Raw genomic sequence first — 13,404 nt, 5'->3', positions numbered from 1 at the left:
GTCATGGCCCCTGTCCACCCCTTGGAGACTGTGATATTTTCTCCTCTTCTGCTGGTTCTGTCTCATTGTGATTTCCTTCCCCCACAAGCAACAGGGGAAGTCACTTCCCCGCTTGCCATGCTACATCACCGATGTGGCTTTTCTGTCATCTTCACCCTATCCTAACTGCAGCACTGATCCTAAATGTTAATTATACTCCACTGAAACCTCTTGCCTCTCTTCTAGTCCAGCATAATTTATAGCACCTATTAGAGAGGTCTTTTCTTGCATTTTCATTCTATCCTTTTGTCACATTGTCACCATTGCCAATCAACTCTTTTCCTCCCATGCTCTTACCTTCAGGTATCTCCCCCTGCCTGCCTCCAACCCAGCTCTGGTGTTCCTGTCTCCCTCAGTCCCCTGTTCCCTCTCCACTCCTTTTGCTGTTGGCTGCCCTTTCACATCTCGTTCTAGACAAGTGCCTTGGGAAGTCAGTTCACTTGGCTCCCACTGTTAGCCAAAATAAAACCTCAGAGCCAAGTTCACACATCATCCGCAGGCAATATACTAAGGAATGTAAATTCTTCTGCCTGGCCGAGAGCACCATCCTTCCTCTTCATGCCGTGCTCAGCTGGATGTCAGTGCTTTAGAAGAGGAATGCAGCCCCATTAGAGCAGGTTTAGTAGTGTGGCCTGTAGCCATTTATACATATATCCAATATTAATAGAGATTTTGCCATCGACATGAATAGCTAGTATTGTCTATTAATGCAGATGTCTGGGAGCCCCAAGCTGATGTTTTTCTTCTTGTTTTTATCAGCTGCAGAATTAATCCTCAGTAGATATAATACCTGCCACCATAAATCTTCCAGATTTCAGAAGAGTAAAATGTAACCTACTTGATGGTTTGTATGTCTTTGATTAGTAAAACACAAGCGGGTTTGACCAGCAGCACTGCATCCTAATCACACAATTGTCCTGCTGAGCAATTTCTTGTACTTACCAGTAAGACACATGGGTGAGTTATGGGTGGAGTAGTGGAAAGTGTAATAAGTAGTAACAGATATCATGTATTTCTTCAGTTTGAATAAAGTGACATGTCATTGAGATTAGGAGGCCCTTTCCCTCCTCCTAAGCACTAATGGTCACTCTGAAATGTCCTGCTTAGAAATTTTGAGTCACCTAACCTGCAGCACACATTGTTCTTCACAAAGGATATAAACTTATCAATTATTTCAACTGTCAGAACAGACTGCAAGGAACTTGCATCTTGCATTCACATTTCATTACAGTATACAAACGCAGCTTGTTTTCCCTCGGTGTTTTGCTGTGTAACTTTTGCAGAAAGCATTTGAGATCTGAACAAAGAAGTCATCGTCATATCTTGAGCTAAGATGATGACAACACAATTATGACAAGTTCCTTCATCTGCCATTGCGCTGGGTAAGCCTCTGGTATTTTCAGGAGGGGTTTTTTATGCCTTTTTATTGGCATAAATGCAAATGAACACGTGCAAAACGAACACAAGAACATGGAGAGCTATCTTAATTAAACAAAGGGCATAACCTCAGACAAGGTTAATTTGAATATAGGAGTTGAAAAAAAAAAATCAATTTTGCACATCAATTTCACAATTCTTGTGAAAGAGATGTTCTCTGGCCTGTGTGCATTTCAAACAGTTGTTCAAATGCTTCTATTTTCAGAAAAATGCAAAGTTACTAATCTGGCTCTGTTTCTTAGGATCTTTATGAATATCACAAAATCCCTGATTTTGTTCAGTTTTAATAATGATCTTTGTGACTTCAGAATGATGTCATGATTCCTGATCTTTCACAATCTGAATACAACAGAGGCATTGTACAAACAATTCCCAAAGAGCCTTTTTCTGTATCTCAAAGTCAACATCACAAGATGGGAGTTCCAGCTTGAGATAATCTGACTTTATCAATAAAATTTCAGGAAGCCTTTTAGTGACTACAGGTTGAATCCTCAAATTGCTCTAGCCCTGTATTCTCTTCACCACTCAAAGCTCCTCACCAAAACTGTATGAAGGAGCTCTAGGGAGTGCTTTCTAGGAATCACTGCTTTGCTGAAGTATTTCAAGTCACTTGACCTTCAGCGTTACAGCTGCACCCGGGGTGAGCCGGAGCAGTTCCAGGAAAGGCAGTGCTTACTCAGCCATGCTGCTTGCAGCAAGTAAAATATTTGCTTAATAGCTAACATTCTCAGTGGTAATAATTATGCTGCCAAGATTATATTCTGTTGTTAAATTGTGTATTGGCTTAATTAAAAAGATATACTTTATTCTGAGTTCTTCTTCAAGTAGCACTTTCAGTAAACGCCAGAATAAAATAATTCCTCTTGCCGAGGTAGCGGCAGTTTCACGAAGAAAGGGCTGTTTTGCTGTGCTGTGGTGAATACAGTTTTACTCTATGATCTCCCTGGGAAGATGCACAGATTAGGTACTACTCAATGCAGAAGGACAGCAGAACTATAAAAATATCTTATATTAAATGTTCAGAAATGCTGTTAACAGAAACCAAGAATCACAGAAAATTAGGGCTGGAGAAGTAACTAACAAGACAAATATTTACACAGAGAATCTCTGCTTTTTCCTGTAACAACAGGTCACATCTGCCTCAGTAACATTCCTTTAAAAGTGATTTATTGTGGAGCAACACCTGAAAGTGCTATTGATGCTTCTTTTTGACAAATAGGTTGCAAGTATTCAAATTTGTTTTCTTTTAGTCATATTCTGCTTCTCTTACCCTCCATCTGAACAAACATCAAATTGGGAATGTGTTTAAGGTAAAGTTCCTTATACTTTAGGCAGTAAAAAAACTGTTAACTTTTAATTTATATTGTTGAAGTTTATACTCTGAAAACATTGGTACGCAAAAAGAACAATCATGACAACAGACAAAACAGAAAACATAATTTCAAGGCCGTCTAAAGAAAAAATCAAACCTCAAATCCATAACTTGTATTAGTGAAGACCATACAGAAAACATTGATCATGTAATTGATTAATATCATAAATACTACATACAAACTACAAATATAGCAAATAAAATGTATCTGTGTAGTATCTCCCCTTTGCCTGCTTCTTAGTCACCTGTTATGGACATAAAATATTTTCCTATAGGTAGAGATAGGAAAAGTATAAGGGATTGAAAATAATTCCACTAATCCTTTTTAGGCAAACAGCCAACTTTAAATGTCACGATAACATGGCACCATGGACTCATGGAGTGGTTTTATCACCTACAGGAAAACCTAAAATCAGTTAGAAGCCTATTTTGCCAGCTGAGTTAGCCACAAATAAAACTTCTGCTTTTAGTCTCAGAGGATTGTGTTCCAATGCCTACTAAGGATTGTTTGTCTCAGGAAGTTGTGTTACAGCCACTTCCAATAGTTTTGTTCAAATTGTGCTTCTATGAGAGAGAGAAACTGGCTACTTCATATAGGTATTGTATCCTCCCATGCAGCATGGAGATAAAGTTTTAAAAGAGAAAAGTTTGCAGCATAAAATAATTTTTAAAAAATTTTATGCATAAGAAAGTTCTTAGCTAACCATAACAAAGACTCTCCCTGAACTGTATAGCAAAAAAAATATTATGGTTCAATAAAAACCTAGCAAGTATGAAGAGACCTTAGTTAAAAGTCTGCCAGTATCTTTCAAAATATATTAAACCATGTTGGTGAAGAATCAATAAATGTTATTTCTCTTGCTTTAAGTTTACGGATATTTAAAGATTCTGTTGCAATGATGACACCCTAAAGCAGCAACTTTTAATAAAACAAACATATTTCCCTAGCAGGGTTTGGACTACGCTCTCTAGGTACTTCAACATGTTAGGGACTATTTACTTATCATTTATAAGAATTCTTTGGATATTGAGTAATTGCCACTTCATGATATTACCCCTGAAGTACCAGAAACATCTGGAAGAGAAAGGCGGAGGGCTGACAAAAGAGGTGCTGATAATTGTTCTTTCTTACATCTTCCAGTGTTCTGTGCATTACACCAGGAGTGACTGGAAGCCCATATGACTCAAGAAGTGGATATAAGCAAATCATCTTCCACCGCCATGGATGGATGAGCAGCAAGGCACAGATCTCCTCCAAGAGGTCAGGACAAGACCAAGGGGAATACAGAAGATGCTGGATATTCCATGTTTCAAGGCAAATGCCTTCACTGGGTTCAACTCCTCTGCCACTTTAGGAGACTGAGAAATATATTTGTTATTTCTGTGACTACTGTGTATCCATTTGCATTTGGTGTTATGGAGAAAAAACACTAGTCAGAGCTCAGCAGCATGCAAACTGACGTCCTGTAACCAATATCCTTGCTTGTACAAAAGGCAAGGCAATGGGAAGAGACTGTAAACACTATGGTGAGAGGGAAAAAAAAAAACAAATTAAAAAAATCCAGTGTAGCTTTTATTCTAAACCCATTGGGTCTTGATCAAGCAAACATAAGCACTTGCCAGCATTTGCTGTCTCACTTAACATGGGAGACATCTGTTCTAAGTATGTGGCAATGGTGGGCAAAACCTTGCTGTTTCACAATTTCAGCTCTCTCCATCCATCATTTCATTCATCTGTCATACTGCATTATTCATTATCATTCTACCTAGCCCACATGCTTTAGCTCCACTTACACAAAGAGGTTATTGTTTACAAAGTTTCAGACCAGAAAACATTAGTGGAGATGAAGAAAGTAACATTTCCATACAGAAACAATAAGCCTTTACCTGTAATACCCATGGAGGAAAATTCACTTTGACAAGCTACAGCTTGAACTTTATGAACATCTTAAAGCAGCTTGTAATCAAGTCTACAGAGCACTGCCTGGATATTAACATGCTTCTGAAGGATAGTTTGTTGTTATTTTATTTCAAAGCCTTGTTTCAGGACAGATTTGTTTTATCATGTTGATGATAATGAAGACTATCAGGATATGCCCATTATAGCTCTTTGAAATCCGCTTGTGAGCAGCTTCAGAAAGTTGTTCAGCATTTCACAGCAGCATTTTTTTTTAAATTTCAGCACAAAGGAAAGACTTGCTTCTTCTCCGCCCCGCCGCGCCCCCCCCCCCCCCGCATACACTCCTATATCACAGTGATGTTAGTTATGAATCAGACTAGCATTAAATGGCACAGTTAGACAGTAAATGTGTATAGCTTTTGACCGCTTTCCCCTTATCTCTACTAGGTGCCATCCTGTACTTTCTTAACTTCGCTTTAATTATGCTGGCACTAAAAAGGGGGAGGTATGTTGAATCATATTCCGCGCCCTGCCTCCCCAGAACCTAGGTAAACTCCTCAAGGCAACAGAACCCAAGTAAGTGGGAGAGACTGGGTTGAGCTTACAGTGACCATGAAAGATGGGCTCAGGAGCCCAGAACAAAAGAGCTGGTTGACTCTGTGAGTCCTTGCGTTGCAACAAGGATTTTCTCTTGCTACATCTTTAGAAAACAGTTGCTTTTTACGCATCGGAGGTGAGATCCTGTCTGCCCACACATACACACCAAGGAACAGCAGACAAGCTTTAATTTTGCTTCCTGATGCCTCAAGTCTGACATGCCTGAAAGGAAGAATTGCATTAGATTCATGTTCTTTGATTCAGACTCAATTTGATTTCCAACAGAATGCCAATAAAGTGCTACTTGCGAACATTTCATTAGAAGAGCTAATGTCAAAGTTTAAAGTCCTGTGCATGTAAAACATTTTGGGATGCCATTATCTGAAAGAATCTATAGAGAGGAATAAGTTCTTTCTATTTCATATTTTCCAGGAGGGCAATATGGATTCCAGAGGCAAGATTGCTTTGGAGGCTAATTGTGCATTCCTGCTGCAGGTTTAATATCAGCAGTGTTTCAGAATACAGCAGCAGAGACAAGCATAGCTAGGATGAAGAGTCTGTCAGTGTTTTATGATAAAACATTATCTGCACAGGGTTACAGCATGGTCTGGGCAAAGCACTGTGATGTGAGAGAGGACAAGGCAGAGCTGGGAGAAAAATCATTTGACAGTTATTAAAAAAGAAACCTTATTTATCTGAACATCTTTCAAAGAAAGACTAGGATACCAAAAGTACTGCTTTACATTTGTTTTGCTGGTTTACTTGAGAAAAAGACCCTCTAATTCTGCATGGAGTTTGTGCACTTAAATGATCTGGTTCCCTACTATATAATTAAATTGGATGTCCAGCCAGAATCACAATTTTTAGAAGAAACTCACCTGAGCACATTAAAAAAGTTCCGGAGAAAGGACTCATTTCATAATTAAGGCAGAAGGTGTGGGCTTCTGATCTAGGCTGAACTGAAAGCCTGAACACCGATAACTTGGTCTTTACAAAGAGGAAAAAATTGTCTTCTAACCCCAGTGGAAAGTAAAGAATCCTTAGCTGGAGAGTGGATGGAGATGTACCTGGAGCTGAGCAGTACTGCCATAAGAGGTGAAAATCAGGTCCTCAGCACTTCCCTCCACCCTGGAAAGCCTATTTCTGGAAAGAAGCTTGTGTCTTGGCTCCAGAGGACATTAGGTCAAACTTGAAACTACACAGCTACTTTATTTATTTTAAACACAAGTATGCAGAAATACAATAAATTTGAGCTTCTGAATACTTCAACAGTTAAAGAATAATTGCTCCCTGGAAGCTTAAAACCTACCTTGTTCACACATTTCAGGAGTGAGAACTAGCAGTTTGATGTTTCAGCAAGTAGACTGCAAAAGCTTTTGATTGTTGTTGTACTCCCCCCTCTCCCCCAAATTCCCTTAGTTTAAAATGTCTTCTAGACTTTAAAAAGAAACCTACCTGTTTCCTCTCAAAAGCAAAACATTCACTTTATTGCACTATGCAGAGAGAAGAAAAGTTCAGAAAACTCCTGTGGGTCAAATGTCAGCTCTCTTTGGCTTTTCTTCTCTGGCTTTAAGTTCTCCAAACAGTGATCAATATTTGCTGTAAAACTCAGTCCAGAGTAGGTGAGCTAAGGATGGAGTTTCATTAATTCAATCCCTCTGTGTCCCTTCCTGCTTATTTGTTCAGATTAAATCTTTGAGATTAGCTGAGCCTCAAGTTTCACATGTTTGTTTTAAGGATCACATAACTTTGTGCTCTCCACAGAATGAAGAATGACAATCCTAATTAATGCAGCAAGTAATCACATGAAGTTAAAAGATGGCTCTTACTCATCTGTTTACAGCTGATCTTTTGATGACCCAGCTTGAACAGTGGCATAGACGATCAGGAAACTCTGCAAGGTTCAGAGGGGGAAAAGCCTGGGACAGTGCACTTGATCAATGTCACTGCGAGTGTCAAGAGATGGTCATTATTGCCCTGTAGATTTATTGCTTAGGTCAAAGCAAATTACCTTCTCTCTTCTCAAGCTTTTTCCTGGCTATGTTTCTAATCTCTACCATTCTCTCATTCTGCTGCCCGTTCTGCTGTTTTGCAGATTGATTGTGGACTTACACGGGGGACTATGGAGTCTCTTTGGTCAATGGAAAGCCTGAAATTTTGGCAAAACATCTACTAGACATCAGGATAAAGTTCTCTTCCATTCTACGAAATTATTCTGCATTCTCCATTGGCAAACAAACTCATACCTAAAAATAAAGGGAAGAGCAATTTGTTTTGCTCACACTGGTTCAGTGGCACAGATGTGATTATTTTCAGGTGATAAAGCCTGTCTCTGACACAGCAGCTTTTTTTCTATTTATATAAGCACAGTACCACATTACCCAGAAAAAAATATCCACTAAAAATGCAAGACAAGGATCTTTATCAGGCATTTGTACCAAAATACAACTAAAACCTACACTTCCAAGGCACACCTTCAAGTGCTTCACAGGAAAAGACTGAATTAAACGCCAGTCATTTCTTCTCAAAAGCCTACTGCTGCCACAGCACTGCAAAATCAAAGATGAAGGAAAAAGCCTTTCACATTTTCAGGTTCAAAGAAACAACTGTCCCACCATCCCTCTTTACTTTTATAAATATACACGTACATATTCATGGAATGAAGAAATCTGGAAAGTATTACAATAGGAAAATAGAGCAAGCCTTTCAAAACAAAGATATGTTTTGTTAAACCTGAGGGACTAGAACACATAAAACACATGTTAGAGTGCAGTTTTCTTCTTATTCCTTTTGCGAATTTTCTACAATTATTCAAATGAATAAATCCTATTACTTGTCACAGGACAGGCTTTTTCACCATTGACACCTGTAAGCACTCATACAACAGACAGTCCTCCCTATAAATCTCCACCTTCACTTGCAACACCACTACTGCCAGGTTTCAGCTTCTCTTATAGAGATGAGACTGTACAAAGTCTGTACTGAATTTGGTGGGAGAGACAAAGACCTATTAAAAACAAAGGTGAAACATCAAAACCAAGTATCAGTTTAAGGAATAGATTTAAGGATGGCAGAGAATTGCTTAAAGGCATACAGTCTTTAAAACATGAACAGTAACATCACCAGTCAGACTTTCAAAAATCACAGGGACTAGAATGGCATACCTGTATTTCAGAGTTTGCTAATGATGCATTGTAAATATACCATCAGAAACTTTTCACCTTGTAAGGAAGTCTTCATGTCAGGCAGGCAACGCAAAGTGTAAGGAAACCTCATAAAAGTTTTCAATCCTGTAACTGTCACCATGAGAACAAGAAAAATAATCCATATTTCAGAAAGTTCTTCTACCAAGTTATGATAAACATCAGAATCTTCCAGGTGTTTTCCTTTTTCCAAAATTTTGAGGTTTATAACTGGTTTCCATTAAAAGTTTAAGGAGATACAATAAACATAAAAATCTAAAAAACAACCTTTTGGAACCACTACAAGATCTTTTCTCCAAAGAGCAACTCTTAAATACGAAATGTGAAATTTCTATGTATTCAGTCAAGTTGAGCAGCAACAGAAAACCAAGCATAAATGGTGGTAGACAATAAACTCAAATTATACAGGCAAGACAAATGCTCTATTAACTCTCAATTCCACCAGCAGGCTTATAATATAGAAGTGCATTCTACAAATACAATATTCAAACTGAATGGAGAACAGATTTCATCTATGTTACAAGGGCAAAGTATTCATATCACCCACCTACATCTTTCTTCGGGTCCTATCTCCCTAACCAGCATATCTGGAGGATGGTGCAGAGCACCACACCTAACCTATGTGCTCCAAGTCCTCTGCCATGCGCATGGCTCTGTCTCGCCTTTGGCTTCAGAGCAGGCTATTCAGTGGGGTAAGGGAAGTGCTTCTGGTTCTACACAGTGGATATCATGGTTTGCTTGTCTTGGACTAGACACAAAAGCAGGATCAAACAGAATCAGTTATATGAAGCGTGTCCAAACAAAGAGAAAAAAAGTAATGGCAGATGAGTACCTAATTTCTTATTTGACCGAATATTGGGAATGATATGCTGGTCTGGGGATTCTGTACCTTTACATTAAGAGCTAGTGTCCCAAGTTTGCTTTATAATATAGATATGAGTTTTAAAAAATAAATAGTGGAATTAGATTTGATTCACTATGTATTCAAATTTTACAGTGTTTCAGTTTTTCAGAAGTTGTGGAACGCCATATTTGTAATTCACTGGTGACTTGCACTGACTCTTCAGTCAGACTGAATTGGTATACATATTGCTTACCTTTTGGTGAGATTTTGGTAGAGGTTTATAGTTCACTAAAGTAAAAGTTTAAGGCAAAAGCATAAGTCGTCGTTTATTTAAAATGTAAATGAAGTGTAAACTGGCACGAAACAGAGATCTAAGCCTGGAAACTTTAATTGCATCCTGCTGATACTGAGGAATAAATGTGTAGTGTATAATATTATGCATTTATTCTATAGGCAGGTTGACTCTGTTGCTAAATGCAAAATGCTAATTTTCAGGCACTTTTATGTTGACAATCACAAAACTACAAAAAAGCACAGTAGGAATTCTCTGCTATTCTAATATATGGTAAAATATGATGAAATTATTTGAATTGCACAGGAGGCTGGGGAGCAATAAAATGGGCTTGCAACTAGATTGTATAATGAAGTCCATGGAGGTTGGACAGAAGTTCAGAAAACTATATTAACATAAAAAAATAATTAGAAAGACAAGGCCTTAATTCTAGCAATAACTTCCCAATTTTAGAATATACCTTATTTTACGTAAGTCAACTTTTCCAAAAAGCTTCAACAAAAAGTAGAAAAGAATATCTTTGATAAGGGGAGAGTTTACTACTCCTTAGCCATGTAGAAAAACGACACATTAGAAATAAAGAAGGAGAATTGTACTTCATAAAGCCTTTTATGAATGCACAGCATCAGAAAAACATACTTTTGGTCATTGCAACACTTCTACTTCATTACAGTGCCTACAAAACGCCAACGAACAAATTGATTTCTAATCATCAGAGTAGCAAGATTCTGGAACAGACTCCTGAATTAGTTGACTGAGTTTTTAGAACTGATCATAATATTTTTATAAGCAAGATGATAGGTAAGTAACTGACTATGCAGAAGGTTGCTTTTGGTGCAATGTGCCCAAGTTATTTTTCCCCCCTCTCTGAGTCCAGTTTTTCAAAAGCTTATTATACCAATGTTATTAATTTATCCAAGCAGACATCACAATGGAATACAAAAAGAAAAAAGGCAACTATCTGTGCACGCATCTGCGCACCCACCAACCCACAAGCCATCTGTATATCTGAAATGGCAGCTTCATTGTCAGAAATACCTGGAAACACGAACCAAACTGAAACTCTACACTAACAACACAATTTGAGCTGCTCAAGCAACAATATTCCCACCATGAATTGGAAAGTTTTGGAGCTTAACATGCACAGCTGGGATTTTGTTTTGGTACATTATCAAGAGAAAGGCAAACTTCATGGAACTAGATGAAAACCACCCATAGGGCTTGCTGCAAATTTCAGTTCTAGCCAGTTCAGGTATGTAATTATTTCTCCAACTTATTTCCTAAGCTCATTCTGTTGTTATACCATTTCCCATTCCACAAGAAGAAAAAAAAAAAAGAAGGAGGATAACACTATTAGTGCCCTTTCCCCCATCAAACTCACAGTTTTTCGCCCAGCCAGCAGAGTACTGCACCCCTCCAAGAGATATGGTTGTGTAAACAGCAAACCAGGGCCCACAGGCCCCCATAGGGGTTTTGGTCAAGCCATCCGGGTTCCCCTAATCACTCCTGATGCAGCACAGTCCCTCTTCACAATCCAATAATCACAAAATAGCCCTGACTATTGTGTGTCTCAGCCCATCCAGAGTACTTCCAGGTGACTTCATTAAGCAGACATCATTAAATAGCACTTTAATTACTAGCCTGATTAAGACAACAGCATGCCTAGCTTTCAATCCAGAGAATTGTAAATAAAAGCAAAGCAACACTTAGCATTGACAATACTTACAGCCTCTTTTGTTCTCAGCCCATTAATCACTGTCTCAGGTTAGGGAGTTTAAGAACAATTTAGTAAGAATATAACTTCAATAAAGCTTAAGAAAAAAATAACTGTTTCTTTTTTAAAATGTATAGATATGCCTTCAGCTATACTTCAGAAATGGTTTAGAATTCATTTCTAAGCCAGAAACTGTAACAATACATCTTATTATTAAATGTGAAACACAGAGATTCTGCTGCCAAATAAATCTGCAGTAGTACAAAGTCCGCCAGGACTATCTTCTGTTCCACCTCCGAGTTTTTTTCATCACTTGCTGCCTAAGGCCCGATTCCTGCACTAACTTTACCCACCTCCAGAGCCTCTCTCCTCCGCCTCCTCCCTTCCACTCCTATTGTTCAGTTATTTGTTAAATCATTTTTGTCAAGATAATTGGACTTTCCAGAGCTTGATGCACCGATTTTAGGTGAAAGGGACATATTTACTTTCTCACACAGAGCCAGTGAATCAATTTCCCTCCTGGCAGCCTCCCTCTAATGAAAATATTTTTCTCTCTTTTTACTTAAAAGCTCATAAATACCTCTTTGGTAGAGAAAATCTCTAACCTTTGTGCCTCACTGCCGCACCTTCGTGAATGACAAAATGAACTCACCAAAGATATAGACTTCAGAAAGACAAATTGTGTATTTAAACAAGTTTGCCTTCAGCACTCCCTTCCCTATTTTACCTTCTGCAGAGCTTACCCATTGCTCTTGCACCTGCACCCCTTCCTTGTGCCCAGAGCGTTTTTGAACAGAGGTGAAAACACCAGGAGCAAAAGATTTTTTCTTCCTCCTAAACACAGGACATCAACAAATATCTGCTAATGCCAATGTATATTATTTTCTGCTTCTTGGCTCTTGGAAAGTTTGTGATTGATGTTATCAGGACTGGGTGGATATCTGGGAAAGCAAAGCATTTCTATTGCACCTGTTGCACTGCAGAATGTCCTGGTGAAAAGATAGTGAATGGATTAAACACACTGCTTCCACCTTTTGTTCCTTGGTAGCTTTTTTCATTTCAGAGTAATAACGATGGAAGTAGCACATACTTATGTTTTCCTAAGATATTACAACATTTCAACAATGGTAGACTCATTTAACATCAATTTTGTACCACGACCTAAAAAAGACCCTTTCTTCTGAGATGACTAAAGAAGCTTTACCTTTACATTTCCCGTAAGGAGAAGGGAGAGCAAGAAGTGGACAGCTGTGGGTTAAAAGGAACTCACGCCTTGGAGTCTGCTAAAGTAAAACCCCGTGTGGACACATACTTGCCTAGATACTTAATCACCTAAATGCACCTCTGGCCCTACTTCACCTTTGCTCCTAAAAGCCCATATTTGCACACAGAGACACATGCAAATCCATCTTGCCTCACACTAAGTGTCAAGTGCCACAGGCTCCACTGTAAAAGCATTCCCTCCTTAGCTCATGTGACATGGATTCCAATTTTAGCTTTTGAAGACCCTTGATTTTTAACAAATCCCTTGGAGATTCCCAAAGCTGAGCCCAGAGAAAATGCCCAGAGAAACTTGTTCATATTTTGAATTAGTCCTTGCTTTTGAGCATGAGGGTAGACTGGAGACCTCCATAGGTGTCTTCTTACCTGAAAGCTTTTATGGTCAGTCCCTGCCATAGATGTCCAAGGGGACTCGTAGAAGTCCTCCCAGCATAGAAGCAACAGGCACCATCTGGCACTCACTGCATTTGCATCAACCTTCCAAAATAAATGAGTATTAATTAAGTAATTGCAATTGGACCTGCATGCTGGGAATGTGAATGCTACTGTGTATTATCTGGGAATCACTGGCTATAAATTTCCATTGCAAAGTAATGTTTCTCATTCTTATAAAAGCTAAGTAATCTTCACTTTTACAAGGAGATAAGAGTAAATAATTCTGCAAGTAGCTGTATAACAAATGTATAATAAATTACTAATAGATTATTTTAACTGCACTTTCTTTA

General features: G+C 38.5%; 1 long non-coding RNA gene across 1 annotated transcript in view; it reads right to left on the bottom strand.

Moving 5' to 3' along the window:
• LOC142363545 (uncharacterized) overlaps positions 1-13,146 on the bottom strand; it is a 99,453-nt gene extending 86,307 nt beyond the window's left edge. The window contains exon 1 of the long non-coding RNA XR_012765801.1: positions 13,046-13,146. This is a non-coding gene — a long non-coding RNA (uncharacterized LOC142363545). The remainder of the gene's footprint in view (positions 1-13,045) is intronic.
• Between the last annotated feature and the right edge of the window lie 258 nt (positions 13,147-13,404).

This window comes from Opisthocomus hoazin, chromosome 18 (assembly GCF_030867145.1).
Source record: "Opisthocomus hoazin isolate bOpiHoa1 chromosome 18, bOpiHoa1.hap1, whole genome shotgun sequence".
Classification (NCBI taxonomy): domain Eukaryota; kingdom Metazoa; phylum Chordata; class Aves; order Opisthocomiformes; family Opisthocomidae; genus Opisthocomus; species Opisthocomus hoazin.
Note: the sequence above shows the minus strand (reverse complement) of the source record. Positions and strands in the feature narration are given on the sequence as shown.